This window comes from Sciurus vulgaris (genome assembly GCF_902686455.1).
Source record: "Sciurus vulgaris genome assembly, chromosome: 4".
NCBI lineage: Eukaryota > Metazoa > Chordata > Mammalia > Rodentia > Sciuridae > Sciurus > Sciurus vulgaris.
Window position 1 is genome coordinate 115738292 of NC_136464.1, and position 19888 is coordinate 115758179.

Consider the following 19888-nt stretch of genomic DNA (forward strand, 5'->3'; position numbering starts at 1 on the left):
GCCTGATAAGACATTTATCTGTGTTTCTCTATCCTCATGCTAAATGAGGTCTAGAAGATAGAGTCCTTTGAAAGCAGAAATGGTATTAGGTTGGAATTCTGTTCCAGCCACTCAGAAGACAGACATAAATAAGCACTGCAGTGATGCTGATTACTAATGAAGTGACTTCTTTTGCAAAAATTATCTTAACTAGCCTTTTTATTTTCCCCCCAAACTGCCCAGGGCTTCATACCAAAAGCCAAGGCTGCATTCTACATATACAAGAAAATAAGATATGCAAGTAGTCTCCATTCACTAGGACAATTTGAAACCTGGAATGCATTAGCTCAAATCTTGCTTCTAGTGTTCACACAGATTTCAGAGCAGATGGTCATGGCAATTTGCCTTTGAAGATGTCTAAAATCTTACCAATTCACTCACTTTTTGGAATAATTCACCCTCCTGTTAGAGGGAGTCTAACACTGTAAAATACATTCTGCATTAAACTTATCGTGCTACTTCCTCAGTCTGTGGCTGGCAGCACCATTGGGTTGTAGTCTTCACTGCATTTCTGTGGTTATCCCTCCAGTCCTGTCTTTCTCTCTAAGCTGGATAGTCCATTGCTGATGTGTTTGGTGGGAATGGGAAGAAACTGAGGTCTTTGCATGAAAAAGCACAAGTGGGCTTTTAAGTATTTAATTACTTTAGTAATTAAAGTTCTTGGAGTTTTTTTGTAGTAAGGGAGGAGTAGATTACATTTCAACAGGGTTTTCCTTAGAAATATAGATTCATCTGCTATTAAAAAACATAAAGAAACACAGGATGGAAGACGGAAAGCAGAGGAGTTAGACTCCGTAAGCAGTATGATAAATAACTGAATCCAAAGGAACCACCTTTTGGACACAACCAAATCATTCATAACTAAGACAAAGTGTATATATATATATATATATATATATATATATATATATATATGTATATACATATATATATACACACACACACACATATATGTGTATATATAAGACAAAGTATATATATATGTGTGTGTGTGTGTGTGTGTGTGTATATATATATATATATATGAAGAGAGAGAGAGGTGTGTGTGTGTGTGATAAACACAGTCTTGGTCTCTTGAGAAAGTGAGAAACAAGAATAGCAAAGTGAAGAGTGAGAGGAAAAAACATACTTAAAAGCTGAAGTTACTTTGGAGTCCAATGACTGAATCAACAATGGAATCCGGAAATTTGATATTGAGACCAATGTCAGGGAGTGAAGGTAATTCTGACATCCCTGATATAAACAAGATATCCTCAAAAGGGACTCAAAGAACATTGGGGAGGAATAAGTGTACATTCTTTTTGAAAGAAAGCATTGTGATTTTAATCTTTCAGGAATCCATGGAATAAATTCAACTAAATATAAATGAAGTTTAATAATCATGTAAAATTCAAAACCAATTAGTCCTACAATACCTCAGATATTGGTATTATGAAATTAAAATTATAGTGTAACTATGTCTGAAATGTTTAAGAAGTAAAATACATATGCAAATGCTCAAGGAAAAAGAAAAAAAGAACTATTAAAGTAATCTTTAGCTTAGCTTTGTTTCTAGTAATTCCTAGGTGATTTGGGTTGACGATCCTGGAGAAAAAGGAACAAAGCAAAGCTGCAGGTGTGTGTGTGTGTGTGTGTTTGCCTATGTGTGTGGAAAGTGTGGGGTTTGTGGTGTGGCAAGTGTGTTTTTGTGTATGAGCTTGTAGAATGAGTGAAATAAAAAAGCAGGACCTGGGCCAAGATCAAAATGAAACCTGAAGTCACCAAAAGTGGAAAAATGTATACCCAGCAACTACAAACATGATACAAAGCAATCAGGTACTGCTCTCAGAAAGCATTACTAGAAGTAAAGGAAAACACTCAGAATGCTAAAAATTCAATTCTCTAGTGTTGGGGTCTAAATGTGTCCCAAAATTCATGTGCTGAGACTTAATCCTGATAGTGGTGGTGTTAAGAAGAGGGGCCTTTGGGGCAGTGACTAAGTCATGAGGGCTCCACACTCTTGAACAGATTAGTGCCTTATAAAAAAGCTAAAGGGAGCTAGCATAGACCTTTTCCCTTCACCCTCTTCTGCTATGAGAGAACACAGCATACGTTTCCTCAGGAGGATGTAGTAGGAAGCTGCCATGTTGGATGCAGAGATGAGACCTTCGCCAGACACCATACTTGCTGGTTCCTTAATTTCGGACTTCTAGTATCTAGAAGAGATAAAAATTTCTGTTCTTCATAAATTACCCAGTCGCAGGAATTGTGTTATATCAAATGGACAAAGAAAACTAGGAAGATAAACAATAAACAATTTGCATGAACCTAATATTGTGACCTCAACCAAACATTGATAGAACCGAAATGAGAAATAAACAAATTTAAAGTGATATTGGAATATTTTAACACCATTCTTTCAGTAATTATTAGACTAGAGAAAAACTAAATGAAAAATAAAAAGTTAAATTACTGATTAATAGACTTGACCTCTACCCACACCCACGTAATACCCCCAAACCAAATAACTGTAGGATATATTTTTTCAAGGATAAATAGGACAGTTAAAAAAATTAATCATATGCTACTTCACAAAGCATATCCCAATAAAGGTCAAAGAATTGAGTTGATTAAGTTTGTATTTTCTAATCACAATATAATTCACCAACAAATCTGAAAACGAAAGAATTTCTTTGGAAAATTCCATATATTTAAAGTGAAGAAATACATTTCTAAGTTACCTATGGTCATAGAAAAAAATCATAATGGTAATTAGAAAATAGTTTTATTGAATTAGAGATAATAGGCCACTTTCCAAAAACTTGCATATTTCTGTTAAAATATGCTTAGAAAGAAACATGCATCCTTAAACATGTATATGTTAGTTTAAAAAAAGGCTAAAAAATCAATCATTCATCCATCTCAAGAATTTATAAAGATAATGGTAAATCAAACCAAGTGAAAATAGAAGAAAAGAAATATTATAGGGTCATAAGTACAGAAATACTAAAAAATTAATATAATTTATGAATCTTTGATGAGATCAAATAAGAAAGAAAAAAAGCCACAATCAATATCAGGAATTAAAAAGGAAATATTAAATAGGCTGGAAAAGCCTAATGAGAAGTTGGTACAATAACAATCCAAGGCATTTAATAAAAGATGTATGCTTAGAATGATACAATTTATCAATATTTGCATGAGTATAGAAAATCTTTATAATTCTATACTTTCAAGATTTAAAAGTTTCCCAAATGAAAGTGATTGACTATTTCAGATGCCTCTACCAATTACTCATATTAAACCGTGAAGTATGAAATGACAATATTGCTTTTTCCTGAAAACAAAAGACATAGGACAAACATCTCCCAATGACACTCATGTGTGAAACAGCTAGCTATAATTTTTATAAAGAAATATTGAGGGGGATTCAAGATGGCGGACTAGAGGGTGGCTGCGTTTCGTGTTGCTCCAGGACTCAGGACTCAAGAAGAGGAGATATAGAGAGCCTTGGGACCAACTCAAAGCAGCCGGGCGAGAGTCTCCCAGTGGGCAGGCGTCCCGGATGGGGCAGGCGTCCCGGACGGGGCGGTAGCCCCGAAAGCAGGGATCTTTGCAAAGTAGAGTTGCCGGCCAGACGCCCCTCCCCCTGCCGGAGCAGTGATCGCAGACAGCTGGGAGCATTGGAGAGGTGGCTGTTCACCACAGCGCTTGGACTCGGCGCAACCCACCCGGGCTCTGGGAGGCTGCCCAAAGGAGAAGGTGCTCGGTGAGCTGTTTGGACTGAAAGCGACCACCCCTGAACACAGGGGGCTGCCCAGAGGAGAAGGAGAAATACGGACTCGGCACGTCGCTTGGACTTGGAGCAGCTGCGCCAGGGCTCCGGGCCGCTATCCGGAGGAGCAGCGTGGACTCAGGACTCAAGAAAAGGAAATATTGAGAGACTTGGGACCAACTCAAAGCAGCCGGGTGAGTGTTTCCCACTGGGCAGGCGTCCCAGACGGGGCAGGCGTACCGGAAGGGGCGGTAGCCCCGAAAGCAGGGAACTTTTGTGAAGTAAAGCTGCCGGCGAGATGCCCCTCCCCCCGCCGGAGCAGTGATCACAGACAACTGGGAGTATTGGAGAGGTGGCTGTTCATCATAGCGCTTGGACTTGGCGCAACCGACCCGGGCTCTGGGAGGCTGCCCAAAGGAGAAGGTGCTTGGTGAGCTGTTTGGACTGAAAGTGACCACCCCTGACACAGGGGGCTGCCCAGAGGAGAAGGAGAAATACGGGCTCGGCACGTCGCTTGGAATTGGAGCAGCTGCGCCAGGGCTCTGGGCGGCTATCCGGTGGAACAGCGTGGTGAGTGGTTTGGTCCCAGAGCATCCGCTCCTGAACACAGGGGGGTTGTCTGGAGAAGGAGGAGGAGCGCGGCGGGGTGCTTGGGCTCGAAGTGACTGCACCAGGGCTACAGGAGGCAGTTGGGACAAGAAGGTGCACAGTGAGTTCTTGGGACTCGTGATGCACCAGATCTCTGGGTGACTGCCTGGTGGAGAAAGAGGTGCGTGGTGGGTCACTTGGTCTTAGAGCGATTGCACGGAACAACAGGTGGCTGCTGGAGGAAAAGGCGTGTGGCGGGTCACTGGGACTCGGAGCGATTGTAAGGGGCTCCAGGTGGCTGCTCAGAGGAGGGGCCGCATAGCCAGGCGAAAAGTGCAGAGCAGGGTCCTAGACGGCTTCTTGGTGGAAGGGCCCTACAGACAAACTGAGGGGCGGAGCGAAGGCTCCAGGACTGCAGGCAGCTTCTCTGAGGAGAGGCAGCCTAAGGAGATTCGTTTGCGAAGGGTGAGGCTTCCAGGCCCAGGAGGTAGGTCCGGGTCCCTGGGAACATTGCAGAAGAAGGCTGCCCAGCCCAGGCGGTAGTTGTGAATTGAACGGAACCTCTGGGAGGAAAACCGACCAGCAAGACCTCCCCACCGGGTGACTCCTCCCTGTTGGGTGAGGTTCTCCCAAAAGGACTGTAAAATCAGAGACACAGGCCCAAAATGGTCTTGCATCAGCCCACATCCTACTTCCCTTCTGGATGACCATTCATCAGCAAGTGAAGGTACCTCTGCCCACTAGCAGGGAATATACCCCACCGGAAGGCCACCACCCCTAGGGAGTCAGCTCCCTTGTGGAGCACTGCATTATCAACTTCCTCCAAGATTTCAGGCTACTGAAGACTAAGAGGGGATATAATAGAAATCTTCAGGGATATTATAAGACAATAGAGGAAATCTGCAATATCACAGCGGTCAACTGATACCTGAACAATGTGAGAAAACAAGGAAAGAAAATGCTGCAAACAAATCTAGATGTTACATCAATGAAACCCAACGACAGCATGGCAGAAGAAATGACAGAAAGGGAGTTCAGAATGTACATAATTAAAATGCTCAGAGAAGCAAATGACGAGATGCAAGAGCGAATGCAGGCACTGAATGATCGCACCAATCGACAGTTAAAAGAGCAAATACAGGAAGCAAAAGATCACTTCAATAAAGAGTTAGAGATATTGAAAAAAAACCAAACAGAAATTCTTGAAATGAAGGAAACAATAAACCAAATTAATAACTCCATAGAAAGCATAACCAATAGAATAGAGCACCTGGGAGACAGAACATCAGACATGGAAGATAAAATATTTAACCTTGAAAACAAAGATGAACAAACAGAGAAGATGGTAAGAAATCATGAACAGAATCTCCAAGAACTATGGGATATCATGAAGAGGCCAAATTTAAGAATTATTGGAATTGAGGAAGGCTTAGAGAAACAGACCAAAGGAATGAACAATCTATTCATTGAAATACTATCAGAAAATTTCCCAAATCTGAAGAATGAAATGGAAGATCAAGTACAAGAGGCTTATAGGACTCCAAATATACAAAATTACAACAGACCCACACCAAGGCACATTATAATGAAAATGCCCAACATACAAAATAAAGACAGAATTTTAAAGGCCGCAAGAGAGAGAAATCAAATTACATTCAGGGGGAAACCAATACGGATATCAGCAGATTTTTCAATCCAGACTCTAAAAGCTAGAAGGGCCTGGAACAACATTTTTCAAGCCCTGAAAGAAAATGGATGCCAACCAAGAATCTTATACCCAGCAAAACTTACCTTCAAATTTGATGATGAAATAAAATCCTTCCATGATAAACAAAAGCTAAAAGAATTTACAAAAAGAAAGCCAGCATTACAGAACATTCTCAGCAAAATATTCCACGAGGAAGAGATGAAAAACAAAGAAACAAATCAGCAATGGGAGGAACTATCCTAAAGGAATTGTCAAATAAAGGAAGAACCAAGTCGTCTCAAAATAAATAAATAAATAAATAAAATGAACCAAATGACCGGGAATACTAATCATAACTCAATAATAACCCTGAATATTAATGGCCTGAACTCATCAATCAAAAGACATAGACTGGCAGATTGGATCAAAAAGAAAGATCCAACAATATGTTGCCTGCAAGAGACTCACCTCGTAGAAAGAGATACCCACAGACTAAAGGTGAAAGGATGGGGGAAAACATATCATGCACATGGACTCAGCAAAAAAGCTGGGGTATCCAACCTCATTTCAGATAATGTGGACTTCAAGTCAAAACTAGTCAGAAGGGATAAAGAAGGACATTACATACTGCTTAAGGGAACCATAAATCAGCAAGATATAACAATCATAAACATCTATGCCCCAAACAGTGGCTCATCCATGTATGTCAAACAAATCCTTCTCAATTTCAGAAACCAAATAGCCCATAACACAATAATACTAGGTGATTTTAACACGCCTCTCTCACCACTGGACAGATCTTCCAAACAAAAATTGAACAAAGAAACCATAGATCTCAATAACACAATCAATAATTTAGACTTAACGGACTTTTATAGAATATACCATCCAACCAAGAGTGAATACACTTTCTTCTCAGCAGCACATGGATCCTTCTCTAAAATAGACCATATATTATGCCACAAAGCTAATGTAAGCAAATACAAGAAGATAGAGACACTACCTTGTATTCTATCAGATCATAATGGATTGAAGTTAGAAATAAATGAAAGAGTAAAAAACAGAAGCTACTCCAACACCTGGAGATTAAACAATATGCTATTACATGATGAATGGATAACAGAAGATATTAGGAAGGAAATTAAAAAATTCTTAGAGGTAAATGAGAACAAAGAAACATCATATCAAAATCTTTGGGACACTATGAAAGCAGTACTTAGAGGAAAATTTATTTCATGGAGCGCATTCAATAAAAGAAGTAAAAATCAACAAATAAACAACCTAACACTTCAGCTCAAAGCCCTAGAAAAAGAAGAACAGACCAACACCAAAAGTAGTAGAAGACAGGAAATAGTTAAACTCAGAGCTGAAATCAACGAAATTGAAACAAAAGAAACTATACAAAAAATTGACAAAATAAGTAGTTGGTTCTTTGAAAAAATAAACAAAATTGATAAACCCTTAGCCACTCTAACAAAGAGAAGACGAGAGAAAACCCAAATCACCAAAATTCAGAATGAACAAGGAAATATCACAACAGACACGATTGAAATACAAAACATAATTAGAAGCTATTTTGAAAATCTATATTCTAACCAAATAGAAAATTTCGAAGACATCAACAGGTTTCTAGAGACATATGAATTGCCTAAATTGAACGAGGAGGACATACACAATTTAAATAGATCAATTTCAAGTAATGAAGTAGAAGAGGTCATCAAAAGCCTACCAACAAAGAAAAGTCCAGGACCAGATGGGTTCTCAGCCGAGTTCTACAAAATCTTTAAAGAAGAGCTCATTCCAATACTTCTCAAAGTATTCCATGAAATAGAAGAGGAGGGTACCCTCCCAAACTCATTCTATGAAACCAATATTACCCTGATACCCAAGCCAGACAGAGATAAATCGAGGAAAGAAAATTTCAGACCGATATCATTAATGAACATTGACGCAAAAATTCTCAATAAAATTTTAGCAAATCGCATACAAAAATATATTAAAAAGATAGTGCACCACGATCAAGTGGGTTTTATGCCAGGGATGCAAGGTTGGTTCAACATCCGGAAATCAATAAATGTAATTCACCATATCAATAGACTTAAAGTCAAGAATCACATAATTATTTCAATAGATGCAGAAAAAGCATTTGATAAAATACAACACCCTTTCATGCTCAAAACACTGGAAAAAATAGGGATAGTAGGAACATTCCTTAACATTGTAAAGGCCATCTATGCTAAGCCCATGGCTAACATCATTCTAAACGGTGAAAAACTGAAAGCATTCCCCCTAAAAACTGGAACAAGACAGGGATGCCCTCTTTCACCACTCCTATTCAATATCATTCTTGAGACTCTAGCCAGAGCAATTAGACAAACCAAGGAAATTAAAGGGATACGAATTGGAAAAGAAGAACTCAAACTATCCCTATTTGCGGATGATATGATTATATACTTAGAGGAACCAGGAAATTCCACCAGAAAACTGTTAGAACTCATAAGTGAATTCAGTAAAGTGGCAGGTTACAAGATCAATGCTCATAAATCCAATGCATTTTTATACATAAGTGAGGAATCCTCAGAAAGAGAAATTATGAAAACTACCCCATTCACCATAGCATCAAAAAAAATAAAATACTTGGGAATCAATCTCACAAAAGAGGTAAAAGACCTCTACAATGAGAACTACAGAACACTAAAGAAAGAAATCGAAGAAAACCTTAGAAGATGGAAAGATCTCCCATGTTCTTGGATAGGCCGAATTAATATTGTCAAAATGGCCATACTACCAAAAGTGCTATACAGATTCAATGCAATCCCAATTAAAATCCCAATGACGTACCTTACAGAAATAGAGCAAGCAATCATGAAATTCATCTGGAAGAATAAGAAACCCAGAATAGCTAAAGCAATCCTTCGCAGGAAAAATGAAGCAGGGGGTATCGCAATACCTGAACTTCAACTTTATTACAAAGCAATAGTAACAAAGACGGCATGGTACTGGTACCAAAATAGACAGGTAGATCAATGGTACAGAATAGAGGACACAGACACAAACCCAAATAAATACAACTTTCTAATACTAGACAAAGGCGCCAAAAATATGCAATGGAGAAAAGATAGCCTCTTCAACAAATGGTGCTGGGAGAATTGGAAATCCATATGCAACAGAATGAAACTAAACCCATATCTCTCACCCTGCACAAAACTCAACTCAAAATGGATTAAGGACCTTGGAATCAGACCAGAGACTCTGCAGATTATAGAAGAAAAAGTAGGTCCCGATCTTCAACATGTCGGCCTAGGACCAGACTTCCTCAACAGGACTCCCATAGCACAAGAAATAAAAGCAAGAATCAATAACTGGGATAGATTCAAACTAAAAAGCTTTCTCTCAGCAAAGGAAACTATCAGTAATGTGAAGAAAGAGCCTACAGAGTGGGAGAATATCTTTGCCAATCATACTTCAGATAGAGCACTAATCTCCAGAATCTATAAAGAACTCAAAAAACTCTACACCAACAATACAAATAATCCAATCGACAAATGGGCTAAGGAAATGAACAGACACTTCACAGAAGAAGATGTACAAGCAATCAATAAACATATGAAAAAATGTTCAACATCTCTAGTAATAAGAGAAATGCAAATCAAAACCACCCTAAGATTCCATCTCACCCCAATTAGAATGGCGATTATCAAAAATACAAGCAACAGGTGTTGGCGAGGATGTGGGGAGAAAGGTACACTCATACATTGCTGGTGGGGCTGCAAATTAGTGCAGCCACTCTGGAAAGCAGTGTGGAGATTCCTTAGAAAACTTGGAATGGACCCTCCATTTGATCCAGCTATCCCAGTCCTTGGCCTATACCCAAAGGACTTAAAATCAGCATACTACAGAGATACAGCCACATCAATGTTCATAGCTGCTCAATTCACAATAGCCAGACTGTGGAACCAACCTAGATGCCCTTCAATTGATGAGTGGATAAAGAAACTGTGGTATATATACACAATGGAATATTACTCAGCCATAAAGAATGATAAAATTATGGCATTTGCAGGCAAATGGATGAAATTGGAGAATATCATGCTAAGTGAGATAAGCCAATCTCAAAAAGCCAAGGGACGAATGATATCACTAATAAGTGGAGGATGACACATAAAGGGGGGGAGGGAAGGGTTAATGTTAGGGTTAGAGTTAGGGTTAGGGAGGGGGGCAAGTATGGAGGAAGGAAGTACTGTATAGAGGGTAAAGAGGGGTGGGAGGGGTGGGGGGAAGGGAAAAAATAACAGAATGAATCAAACAACATTACTGTATGTGGATTTATGATTACACAGATGGTATGCCTTTGCGCCATGTACAAACAGAGAGGCAACATTATCCCATTTGTTTACAATAAAAAAAAAAAGAAATATTGATAATCAAAATAAAATTTTAATGTGTAGGTTAGTCAATACATGAAACATAATTGAAGAAAGAATTAATAAAATGGAATATATATATGAAGAAATTACCTAGGTTGCAATACAGAAAACTGAAAAAAACAGAAAATCTGAAAGTGGTAACCAGAGGCCCAGAGGACAGCTTAACAATCCTATTACTGACCCATAAGGAAAAAATAAAATGAAGAAGGACAATGTCTCAAGCAATAATGGCTGGTAATTTTCTAGAGTAAATAAAAGGTTCAGATTCAACTACACAGAGAGCACCACATATTCAAAATAGGACAGTTAAAAATGAAATATAGACTTAGTAAATCCATGGAAAACCTGGAGGAAAAACAATGTATCCAGAGGGAAATACAAACTTCTTACAAAGAGCATCACTTTTATTGTCAGCACTTTTTAAACAAATACTTGGAAGTTAAATGAACAGAATAAAACTTTCAGAGTTTTATTTTCTTACAACTGGGTTGAAATAAATGTGGTTTGAGATAAAGAAGATTTGAGATTGACCCCTAACCAACTTCATTAAGAAATGTCTAAAATTTTTCCTCGAGAAGAAGGAAAATAACCCTGTGGGAAAGATGTAACAAAGAATTGTGAAAAAAATTGGTAAATGTGCAAATTAGGTATATAATGTTGAGTATCACATCAACTCAAAACTTAATGACTTTAAATGATGGCCGTTATCTACCTCTACTAGTTTCTATGAATCAGGGATTTAGGAGCAGCTTGGGTAGGTGGTTCTGGCTTGGAGTCTCCCATGAAGTTGTAGTCATGTGTGAGCTAGGGTTATATTCATATAAACATGTAAATATTGGCAAAGAATCTACTTCTAAGGTGGCACCCTCACATGGCTGGAAGCTGATGCTGGTTGTGACTTACTAAGAGTGTTTGGTGTCCTCATACTATGGTGACCAGATTCTCACAGAATGAGTGATATAAGATATCAAGATAGAAGTTCAAATGCTGTTATAACTTGCTCTTGGTGGTCACACCTTAGGGCTTAATTCTATATGTAAATTTTGGAAAAATACAAAGCTAACACATTTTTTTAAAATATGTGTAACTCTATTGATATCAAAATACAGTGTAGCCAAGATTTAAGTTTAAATGTAAAAGAAACCTTCCTAGTTTTCTTTGAAAATGTTCATTCAATGCAAGAATGTTATTCCCATTAGAGAAGGTTTAATAGATGGAAAAATATTCTGTTTGCAGAAAGGAAAATCATGAAGATGTTCGTTATCTATAAACTGTTTCTATTGGCTCAGATAAATTGCAATAAAAATCACAATGAATTTTATTTTGAATCCAGTCAAGCAGATTCTAACATTCATTTGACATGACAAAAGTCAAAAACTATTTCAGAATTTTCCTAATGAAGGAAAAGAATAAATGAGCATCCCCTTGTACATTCAAAGACCCGTTCCAAGCCCATGGTATTGCCTCAGGAAGAAAAATTCTGTCCAATTAACTCTAATAGAGAGGCCAGAAGCAACCCATGAATATCTAGAAGTAATATATGACACATGGTATTGTAAACCAGGGAGGGAACAGACTATATGATAAATGGAGCCAGAACACTAGTTTATTCCTATAGGGCAAAAATTGTATTCCTACCTCCTACCAGGTACTAAAATAAATTAAGGTAGATTCAAGATTCAAATATAAAAGGCAAACCTTTAAAATGTTTGAATAAAATACTTCAGTGAATTTTTCTGTCTTTGTTTTTTGGTAGGCTGGGGGATATTACAGATTGGACTCAGGGGCACTCGACCACTGAGCCACATCCCCAGCTCTATTTTGTATTTTGTTTAGAGACAGGGTCTCACTGAGTTACTTAGTGCCTTACTGTTGCTGAAGTTGGTTTGAACTCTCCATCCTCCTGCCTCAGCCTCCCAAGCTGCTGGGATCACAGGTGTGCACCACTGCGCCCCGCTGGAGTAAGGGAGAATTTCATAATTACGATTTCAACAGCAAAGGCACAGGACTGGAAATAATGTAAGGAAGACACTGATAAATTATATTGTATGAAATATAATACCATTCATTAAAATGTCATGGAAGTGAAATACATAGCAAAATTGGAACATATTTGCACCATACATAACAGATTGATTGTGTCCATTTTCAGGATATAAAAAGATTTGTACTGATTGGGAAAAGTGGACCATGCACCATACCAAGCATTGGTGAAGATGCCAAGCAAGAATATTCCCGACAATCCGCCAGTTCATTTGAGGTACACATCTAAAAGAAATATTTCTCATGTATCCTTGGAGGAAAGTGTAAAAACATGAAAAATATCCAAAAATACTGGGGCATGAGCACAAAAGTGCGTGCTTACTGATATAGACTCATTTGTCCTCCCCAGAATTCATATTCCGAAGTCCAAACTTCAGGATGTGACTGTTGGGTAGGTCCTGGGAGGGTAAGGCCATTAAAGAAGAAATTCTTTTAAAATGGGGCCGGTAGTTTTTGTCCAGATTCAATCTGGCTATTGTCCTTTTAAGAAAAGGAGATTACAACACAGGAGAGACACCAGGGTGCCTGCACATGGAGGACGCCCAGTGTGAGGACACAATGAGAAGGTGGCAAGCTGCAGGGCAGGGAGAGAGGGCTCAGGAGAAATCACATGTGTCAACACCTCCATCTCGGACTTCCAGCTCCCTGAACCATGAAAAATTAATTTCCATTGTTTACGCCACCCAGTCTGTAATATTTTGTTAGGGCAATCTTGGCAAATTAATACGCTTCTCCTGTTTAAAATAAATAAAATGAAATAAATAAAAATTCAAATGTCCAACTACAGGAAAATAGAGGTTGAAATGTGGCCTGTTACTATAATTCAATTACACTGGGGTGAATTTAAATAAATTAGTTACACCCACTCATATGTGTGAATTTTTAAAAGATGACACCGAGAAAACAGAAAATTAGAAGTACATTTTAACTACAATGGCCTTAACGTTGCCTTTCAGATTGATTAAGCTTTAGAAAGATTTCTTCTCAAATATAGGCCCCTGACCTACTTTTACTTAGAATACTGACTTTGGAAAACTTGCAATTGGAAATTTTTTCTCAACCTGCTTGACATATGGATCTTCTCCCAGTCTCTTACCAGTTTTATAAGACTTTCTTAGGACATTTCATCCCTGTGAACTCTAATCATCAGGAAGGTCCAAGCCAGGATCAGTAAGTAGCTCACGCCTGTGATCCCAGTAGCTCTAGACGCTGAGGCAGGAGAATTGTGAGTTCAAAGCCAGCCTCAGCAAAAGCAAGGTGCTAAGCAACTCAGGGAGACCCTGTCTCTAAATAAAACACAAAATAGGACTGGGGAAGTGGTTCAGTGGTCGAGTGCTCCTGAGTTCAATCCCTGGTACCCACCCACCTCCTCAAAAAAAGATTATGTCTTTATTTTTCAGTCTGGTGGATGATAGGAACCTAACTTCCACCCCGCTTAGCTTACACCAATTCCCAAACACAAAAGACCTAACTGCATTTACTAACCTCCCTTCTAATAGCCCTCACAACTTTTCTCTTAGCTCACTCCAATGTTTAAAAACTCTCCTGCCTTTTGCTTCAACAGAGTTCACTCTGTCTTCCATATTGCGAGTCTTGACCTTATTGCAGTAGAATTGAATAAAATCTTATGTGATTGTTTAACTTGTCTGGTATAATTTTTCTTTGATAATGTAAATTATAATAGCATTTTTAAAAATTATATTTATTTTAATTTTTACAGACTCCATTTTGATTCATTGTACACAAATGGGGTACAACTTTTCATTTCTATGGTCATACACAATGTAGATTCACACCATTCGTGTATTCATACATGTTCATAGAGTAATGATGTCTGTCTCATTCCACCATCTTTTCTAACCCCGCCGCCTCCCCCCTCTCATTTCCTTCTCCATAATCCAAAGTTCCTCCATTCTTCTTTTACACCCCTGTTCCCCAGACCCCGGTTATGTATCATCATCCACTTATCAGGGAAAACATTCAGTCTTTGGTTTTTGGGATTGGCTTATTTCACTTAGCATGATATTCTCCAATTCCATCCATTTACCTACAAATGCCATAATTTTATTGTTCTTTATGGCTGAATAATATCCCATTGTGTATATATACCACAGTTTCTTTATCCATTTGTCTGTTGAAGGGCATCTAGGTTGGTTCCACAATCTACCTATTGTGAATTGAGCTGCCATAAACATGGATGTGGCTGCATCACTGTAATATGCTGATTTTAAGTCATTTGGGTATAAACCAAGGGATGGAATAGCTGGGTCAAATGGTGGGTCCATTCCAAGTTTTCTGAGGAATCTCCATACTGCTTTCCAGAGTGACTGCACCAATTTGCAACTCCATCAGAAATGTATGAGTATGCCTTTTCCCCCACATCCACACCAACACCTATTATTGTTTGTATTCTTGATAATCACCATTCTATTTGGAGTGAGATGAAATCTTAGGGTGGTTTTGATTTGCATTTCTCTAAGTACTAGAGATGATGAACATTTTTTCATATATTTGTTAATCACTTGAGTATCATCTTCTGTGAAGTGTCTGCCTAGTTCCTTAGCCCATTTATTGATTGGGTTCTTTGTATTTGTGGTGTAAAGTGTTTTAAGTTCTTCATAAATTTTGGAGGATAGTGGTCTGTCTGTAGGTCAAACAAAAGAAGTACTTGGGGATTCATATATAATGTGAATTGACATATTCATATTGTCAGATGTTTCATATTCACAGGTTTCAGAGATGAATCTTGATCCATCCAAGATCGGCTGTCTCCATTGCTTTGAGCCTGAGTTGAGGCAGAACATGATGGCTGAAGGGCCTTACTGAGGAAAGCTCATAGCAGCCAGGAAGCAGAGGGGTGGAAGAGGAAGGGACCATGGATAAGACATAGTCCCTAAGGCCAGTGACATACTTTCTGCAACTATATCCCACCTGTCTGAAGTTACCACCCAGCTGTCCATTCAAATGATTAATCCGTCAAATTAACCACCAATGAGGTTAGAGCCCTTATGATCCAACCATTTCCTGAAAGACCCACTGTTGAACCTTTCTGCATTGCCTTCTACACATGAGAGGGCATAGGGTAACATTCTCGATCCAAACCATAATGGTCAGAGAGTTTACATAGTACTGGTAAAATACTGGTTCTTAAATTATTTCAGAAGTTGCTTCACAATTTTATAGATGTCCCCATTTAATTAATATATGTATATATTTAAAATTATACATGATAAATACAAACAAACCAAAGAAGGGACTAACACTAAGAAGTCATATTTAAAAATAGAGAAAGGACTTAAACAAACAAACAAAAAAGCAAACAACCAACCAAATTAGGGAGAATTGGTTACACTGTCAGATTTTGAACCACATACCAGATCTGGGATGCAGCTCTAGTTGAAATAGTACTTTAGTTCTCTACAGATAAAATTACAGTCTAATGATAGTAATCCAATTACAGCATGAACTCACCATCACATAACTATGCTCACTAATTCTTACATGTCATCTTTCATTTAGTATCAAGCCTCTGAGCTTCATTCTAACTTGACTAAAAATGGAGAATTTTAAGTAGTAAAAGTGAGGCAGAGTAATTATCAGCAGTAATTATCTTTGGGGTACAGCTCATAATAAAACTGGGCAAGGGAATCTTAGTCCTTGTGTTTTTCTATTTTAGGTACCTCAAATCCAGGAGGAAGAATCTGATTCATTAGACACAGAAAAATTTTAGGTCCTGGTGTGGAATGGTGGCATCTCATGGGACACAGACTGTGACCATCAAACTTGAGTCAGCCATGTGAAGAAAGAAGTCACCCTAAGATCTACCAATGATGACATTGTGCTTACCACCATCACTAACATGGGTTGTAAATATTTTTCTTGTCATGGAAGCCAATGGCTCTCTGATAAGTATCCTGCGTTTCTTTTCTGTTCCCAATTATAATTTGCATTTTCTTTGCCTGATATTGGTTTAGGTCTCTTGAAATTCCAGGAGTGGGAAGGAAGATGAGAATTAGGATCTTGCATAGAGTGGTCAGATCTTTAAAACTGTGCTGTAGTAGAGTTTATTTCAAAGTACTTTATGTCCTTATTCCCTTTGATGAATGTGAGCCTCTGGGCAGATCAGTAGGACTTGAATGTTAGATTCAAATACTTTGTCTCACAGGAATCTTGGAGGGTACATAATATTACCGAATAGCCCATTGATTAAAAATGTATAAGATTTGGTACTGAGGAGTTATCTAACAAAACCAGGGGTGTAAGGCAAAATTTGTTGTAGATATGGTTCGAAGAACTATTTATCCAAGCTATTCTTTCCTATTACCTTAAATATCTAATAAATATTGAAATAAATATTTCAATGTTTACTTTGTATAACACATATTTAAGGAGGCAAATCTTAAAAATTAACTTTCGTAAAAATATATCTAAGTCTATTAATCAATTCTAAGCATGTTACAAATTTTAAAAACGAGAGACAGAAACATTGCTCAAGTCTATTTAATTTACTTTGTTATCAGAAGTTAACTTTGTGCATCGTCCATAGATAACAAAAATTGTTTTAGCTAGAGTTTGACAATAGAGGCAAATATTTGCACAAACAAAATTGTTCCCAGAATTAAACTTGCAAAAGCAAACAAGAGGCATCTTTCCTTATTTCAACAAAGCTCTGACTTCCTAGAAACAATCTTTAATTTTCTGTGTAGAGGAAATTGACACTGTCTTTATGGTGTGCTGTCTATACTCATTCAACCAACAATTTTTAGTATTGCTTATGTGTTAATGACTTTTCATGGTGCTTAGGATTTAAAAATTAAAGTCTGTGCTACTAAGTTGCTCATTAGATTAATTTGGATGATAGCAAAAATATGGCTACCGTATTCTCATCTAGTCAGGTCAAGTTAGCAAAAGTCAGTAACTGACCACTGGGCTCAGGTTAAATACCAACTCACAATTCACAGACCACATGTTTCCCAAATGAGTCTAGGAAATGACTAAGGGCTTATTAAGTACATGGCAGAACTCGGGATCCTGGTTGGATCAGGAGTGACAATAAGAGGGTAGGTCATTATAGGCAAAAGGACCTATAAAGACATTCATTAAGCAAAGAAAAATTCAGTCTTGAAAATCCACTACATTGATTTTCAGCAACCTACCCATGAAAATGGTCTTTTAAAGAAAAATGATCAAGGGTAAGGTAGGTTCACTTTAATTGGATTATTCTTCCACACTCCCAGAAATACAATGACCTTCTAAAACATAGTATTTGAATATCAATTTGAGTCACTAGAAATATAGCTTACATTGAATTCAACAGTTTTTATATACATTACACTTTAGCCTCGAAATGGAAACTCCCTGACTTGTGATTGTTGAGTTTGTTTAAATTTTTTTTAAAAATTTTGTTGTATATTATTGTTTAAAAATTTTAAAAAAAGTTTACAGCATGATAAAAAAAAAGAAAATAAAAATAACAGTTAAGCCATTTGGTGCCTGGGAGAACCTGACACTGATCTCAAACCAGAAACTTGGCTGCTTCTCGTCTGCTGTCAGTGCCAGTCTTATTTATTGGCTTCAACTCTAAGTAATTTATTCTTAGTGTTTCTATTGCACAAGTTCTAGACATTCTAATTCTTAATAGTCACAGATTCTAAGATTTCTAAAAAGTAAGAAGAGCAGTTTTTAAATTCCCTCAAACTTTTAGAACTTCCAAGAGTGGCAATAAAATAAATTGAATTTTCCATCTCCTAGAGACATTCATGTGTCAAAAAATACCCCCTAGTAGCCCAAGGTTATACATCATAACTCCTCAGATTTCACTACTGTTTATTATGGTGAAAAAAAAAAAAAAAAAAACCACCCACATGGCCCTGAGTGCATATTCGATTTATGAGCATCAAAGGAAGACAGATTTAGATACATTAAAATGTGGTTTCTGTGTTTATAATGATATGCAGCCACATAAAAAATAATGTACAGAACACCTTGTATTTCCAAACAGCTGTGGGGAAGTCTCTGAGTCAAAATTATCCCAGCTTGGGAACATAAGATTAGACATGAACATAAATTAAAAATATTATTAATTCATTTGGAAAAGTTGAACATTTAAGAAGGTTGTTTCTACCAGTGGAAACAAAGATGGGAGACTCAAATAGTTGAATTGCTCAGAATTCCGTCTGGCTTCCAGAAATCAAATTGGAAACAGATGTCTTCCCACAAAGTGAAAATGATCTTATTAGTCGATGTTTCTTTAAATGAAACACACAATTACAAGAATGATTTTTCAGTGGACTCTGAGTCAAAGGAAAAGAAATATTAGATAAATTGAAAAATATGTCATGGTCTCCAAATTTCCTAAGTACAGAGTACCAATTTAGGGACAATTTTCTGGGATGCTTGGGGAAAAAAAAACTTTGTAATTCAGTTATAATTCACTTTTTATGAACATTTTCATAAACAAGAAATTGTTAATGAAAAGATTAGACAACTGAAAGACGACCTAAATTTCATTCTCTTTACTTCAGTTTCAGATCTTAGTATGTTTATTTTTGGTTTAGGAGAGGTATCAAATCAAGACTCTTTTTAAGGAGTTTAGAGAATTATAAGTGTGCTGAGAAAAGGAAAAATTTCCCTTTCCCTGCATACCTTTTGTTTTAAACTTCTGATATTAGAGTAGGTTAGTTTTTGCTTACTATGCATTTCTAATTGAAATTTTAGTGGCCATTTCATAAGTAGTTACGTATTAGGAAATTCTGAAGGAGAGTGATTTTTTTCTTGAATGCTAAAATGTTAATAAAGGAATACATCATAAGACACTGTATCATAGCTCCCTATACAATACTTTTGACACAGTTGATTCTCAACAGGTATTTCCTCCTGAGGGGTAAGGTAAGTCTAGTAGATACCACCAGGGGGCAGCAGAGGCTGCAGGATCTCAAGACCAGGCCCTGGCTCTACCAGCTGAGATGGGTAGGCTTGTGCTCTTCCTGTAGTTCTATTGGGTAGTGGTTCAACCAGGGGTGATCATCAGAATGGTCCAGGGAGTTGTTTTGGGTACTTACTCCATTATCAAATCACAGTCTCTGGGGGTGTGGCCAGAGTATGTCTAATTTCTAACAACTGCTGGTTATACTCATGCATGAGAGCAGGTAAGAAGAAGATAGGAAGGGTTTTCTCTGCAGCAGGCAGAAGGGTTTTCTCTGCAGCAGGCAGAAGAAACTCTTGACTCTTAAGATGGTACCTACTTTTCCATGGATTGACCCTGGGGAACTGCAGAAATATGGACCATACAGTGTCTTCAGGAATTATCTGAAAATAGCTGGTCTTGTATTTTCTAGTCAAACGATAGGA

At 37.7% G+C, this 19888-nt stretch overlaps 1 long non-coding RNA gene across 1 annotated transcript in view; it reads right to left on the reverse strand.

Annotated features, from left to right (window-relative positions):
* Nucleotides 1-1072: 1072 nt before the first annotated feature.
* Nucleotides 1073-19888, reverse strand: part of LOC306660582 — a 104854-nt gene continuing 86038 nt past the window's right edge. The window contains exons 4-5 of the long non-coding RNA XR_013763682.1: nucleotides 12366-12451; nucleotides 1073-2234 (exon numbers count right to left, since the gene is read on the reverse strand). This is a non-coding gene — a long non-coding RNA (uncharacterized lncRNA). The remainder of the gene's footprint in view (nucleotides 2235-12365; nucleotides 12452-19888) is intronic.